General features: G+C 32.3%; 1 long non-coding RNA gene across 1 annotated transcript; it reads right to left on the bottom strand.

The window, feature by feature from the left end:
- Positions 1-2,059: 2,059 nt before the first annotated feature.
- LOC137614749 (uncharacterized) lies at positions 2,060-3,833 on the bottom strand. Its single transcript, XR_011039144.1, has 3 exons — positions 3,622-3,833; positions 2,606-2,675; positions 2,060-2,155 (listed from the first exon to the last, which is right to left on the bottom strand). It is a non-coding gene; the product is annotated as an uncharacterized lncRNA (long non-coding RNA).
- Positions 3,834-4,506: the final 673 nt, after the last annotated feature.

The raw sequence follows: 4,506 nt of genomic DNA, 5'->3' as shown, positions 1-4,506 counted from the left end.
TTATTTACATTTTCTTTAAACAGAAAAAGGTAAAACAATAATATTAAACATAAAACACAATTCTAATAGAAATTTATCTACTTATTAAAAACCAAGAAAAAGCAAGTTTTCTTTATTTAAAAAAGCCAACTTCTGCCCGTATATACTACAAGAATACAACAATTTTGTGATATTACGAAATTAATTCTTACCAATCAGAGTTACATGGACGTCCTTCTAGCCTACCTACACATAAACACGTTATATATATATATATATATATATATATATATATATATATATATATATATATATATATATATATATATATATATATATATATATATTTATGTATATATATATATATATATATATATATATATATATATATATATATATATATATATATACAGTATAATATATATATATATATATATATATATATATATATATATATATATATATATATATATATATACATATTTATATATGTAATGTATGTATGTATATATACTATATGTATGTATGTATGTATGTATGTATATGTATATGTATATATATATATATATATATATATATATATATATATATATATATATATATATACACAGTATATATATAATATATGCCCATATATATATATATATATATATATATATATATATATATATATATATATATATATATATATATATATATATATATATATATTACATAAAATCGGTTGTAATAACTTAATGACTTTCACTGCTCTTTTACTTTGCATAACAGCAATACAAGAGTACAGCTTTCTGATACCCAGCAAGTCTCTAGACGTAAGACTGCTAGGCATTTGACCTTTTTCTTGACCCCAACAGACACTATACTAATTTTTTTTTAATGAGGCGTATTTGCACTGACTCGCAGCGGTGTCCTTTTAGCTTGGAAAAGTTTCCTGCTATCTGATTGGTTAGAATTTGTCCAACCAATCAGCGATCAGGAAACGTTTCCGAGCTAAAATGACACCCCTGCGAGTCGGTGCAAATCTGCTTGTCTAAAGATAATTGACTATAGTACCCACATAAATCCGGGTGAACATTGAGCGAAAGTCCAGTACTGAACAAAATTCTCAGTGGCAGTATGGTCCTTCTTCAGTGGATTCTCTCACTCCTAAGCAGGAATTGAAATTGAGATCACTCGGAGAAAAAAATCGAGATCAATCCGTCGAAAATTGAGATCACTCGATGGAAGTATCCGGCGAATACCACGTTGTTATTTCGACCAATATAATCTCTATTCTCTGCCTAGAATAGATATATGGGATATAGTTTGCAGAACAGATGATGAAGCTACATAAACAACTGCAACGCGTATCCGTAAAATTATCAGTGCATAACAACGATAGTTTACAGATAACGAATTAGATTGTCCGACCCATGGAGAGTCTTTAGTAATATACCCTAAACAGTTGACCTCTTCGTCCGAGCTCCAAGACAAGTGCTCCATTCACAAGTACAATATCAAGCAAATAAAAAAGCACATACTGACTACGTCACTCAAAAGCAGGCCCCAAAACTGTATGGGTCCTGATAAAAACTATCAAGCAAATAAAAAAGCACATACTGACTACGTCACTCAAAAGCAGGCCCCAAAACTGTATGGGTCCTGATAAAAACTATCAAGCAAATAAAAAAGCACATACTGACTACGTCACTCAAAAGCAGGCTCCAAAACTGTATGGGTCCTGATCAAAACTATCAAGCAAATAAAAAAAACACATACTGACTACGTCACTCAAAAGCAGGCCCCAAAACTGTATGGGTCCTGATAAAAACTATCAAGCAAATAAAAAAGCACATACTGACTACGTCACTCAAAAGCAGGCCCCAAAACTGTATGGGTCCTGATAAAAACTATCAAGCAAATAAAAAAGCACATACTGACTACGTCACTCAAAAGCAGGCCCCAAAACTGTATGGGTCCTGATAAAAACTATCAAGCAAATAAAAAAACACATACTGACTACGTCACTCAAAAGCAGGCTCCAAAACTGTATGGCTCCTGATCAAAACTTTTTAAAAAATGAGAACTTCTGTACTTACCCCCGTGAACTTTGTATCTCCTCAGGCGTCTAGGAGACCTCAATGTCCCAAATCCGTCCATCGTCGCAGAATCCGGACCAAGGTGAGTGGAACACCTGATTGTAGGAAATAAAGAAAATAAGACGCCCATTATATGTGGCTGAATACAAAATGATGGCCTCTTAATAGGGACCATTTTCATCAGTTAGTTTTCTAGTTCTTTTCCCTTACAGCTTTGCATATAATTTTGCTATATCTCAAGTTATTTCTTTATATTATGAAAACAATAAACAGTATATGCATATGTAAGAATGTATAAAGTCATAAGTATATTTACAAGCAGATGAAAGTAACTCGGTTACATGTCTTCAATATCATAGCAGTTATAGTTATCAATAATTGTCATAATATGCACAGATTTATATTACATTGTAAGTCTTACATGCCATAAAAAGCACTGTATTTACATTTAAAACATACACCAATCAAATATTAAAAGGCTTGAAATCAATTATATGGAAGATATCAAATCGTTTATCAAAAGCATAGTCCATAAAGATATTTACCTATGGTGATGTGGACCTGGACGACGAGAGGGACTCCTCTTTTCCTTGATATTAGTTGTTATTTCCTGATCTGAATAAGACAAAATATGGAGAATCTTCATATATATATATATATATATATATATATATATATATATATATATATATATATATATATATATATCGAGTAGTTTAATTCTTATAGCAAGAGTATATGTTTACACAGTATGGAACAGGTGTCAATATCTCCATTTTATCATTTTAGATTTATTTGTGATATGCAGTTAATATGAAAGAGAGAGAGAGAGAGGAGAGAGAGAGAGAGAGAGAGAGAGAGAGAGAGAGAGAGAGAGAGAGAGAGAGAGAGAGGTGAATTTATATCCCTATTGTAAAATCATGAGTTTATATAGTAATGAACAAGCCTGTCTCAATATTTCCAATTTACCATTTTAGATTGATTTCTGATATGCCTTTGATATGAGAGAGAGAGAGAGAGAGAGAGAGAGAGGAGAGAGAGAGAGAGAGAGAGAGAGAGAGAGAGAGAGAGAGAGAGAGAGAGAGAGAGTTATATACCTATAGTAAAATTATGAGTTTATACAGTACTGAACAAGCCTGTCTCAATATCTCCATTTTATCATTTTAAGTTGATTTCGAGAGAGAGAGAGAGAGAGAGAGAGAGAGGAGAGAGAGAGGAGAGAGAGAGAGAGAGAGAGAGAGAGAGAGAGAGAGAGAGAGAGAGAGAGAGGTGAATTTATATCCCTATTGTAAAATCATGAGTTTATACAGTATTGAACAAGCCTGTCTCAATATCTCCATTTTGTCATTTTAAGTTCATTGAGAGAGAGAGAGAGAGAGAGAGAGAGAGAGAGAGAGAGAGAGAGAGAGAGAGAGAGAGAGAGAGAGCGTTTTCAAATCTGAGCTGAATCTTTATTTCAGAGACGGGCAGAAAGATTGTACATTGAAGAAAGCCTCAATCCAGACATGCCTAATGTAACCATAATTATATGTTCAAAATTTTCTCGTCACTCCCATCTTACCTTTCAAAAGAGGAGGTAGTTTCTTAACGTTATTGAGTTTTGAGTTACGGGAAGACATGACTTTAGTTTGATAATCTTCCTTTTCTGTTCTTCAGTCCCTCTTCTCGTTTTAACTTGGAATCACAGCTTTCAAGATGAAGTAATAATGTCTGAAGTTGTAATAACAGTCATTTGAGAGAAACCTTTTGATGTTTTCACGCGTTAATACTTGGCTAAACCTGAAAGAAAAATATGCAGATGTTAGGAACAGATATGAAGAGAAAAATTTGGAGATATATTCATAGTCGCCCCAGAGATTCCAGGCGAAATAAGTCCCACCCCCTCATGACGTCATAACCAATCATGTTGCCCCCCTCGTTAACAGCGGTCACAACACATTCCCCCTTGAAGTGATTATAAGTTGGTATCGTTTGAAACTTGTAAGGGGATGTATTGTGACAGCTGCTAACGTGGGAGGCAACGTAATTAGCTATGACGTCAGTAAAGCTTATTTCGCCCGGAATCTTTGAGGCTATTTACATATGTATGTGAATGCATTGATTTATGTATACAGTATGTGTGTGTATATATATAATATATATATATATATATATATATATATATATATATATATATACATATATATATTGTATATATATACATATACATACATACATATATATATATATATATATATATATATATATATATATATATATATATATATGTAGGTGTTTGTGTGCGTAATTGTATTGCCTGATCAAGCCACTGTAACACACTCTAGTCTATAAAATTATACGGATAGTGTATTCGCTGAGAAACATACAAGAAAATTATTTTTACCACAATCCTACTTCCAGTACCGAATACGGAGTAACCATAACATTGTCCTCTTCATACATCAAA

This window comes from Palaemon carinicauda, chromosome 21, assembly GCF_036898095.1.
Source record: "Palaemon carinicauda isolate YSFRI2023 chromosome 21, ASM3689809v2, whole genome shotgun sequence".
Taxonomy (NCBI): domain Eukaryota; kingdom Metazoa; phylum Arthropoda; class Malacostraca; order Decapoda; family Palaemonidae; genus Palaemon; species Palaemon carinicauda.
Note: the sequence above shows the minus strand (reverse complement) of the source record. Positions and strands in the feature narration are given on the sequence as shown.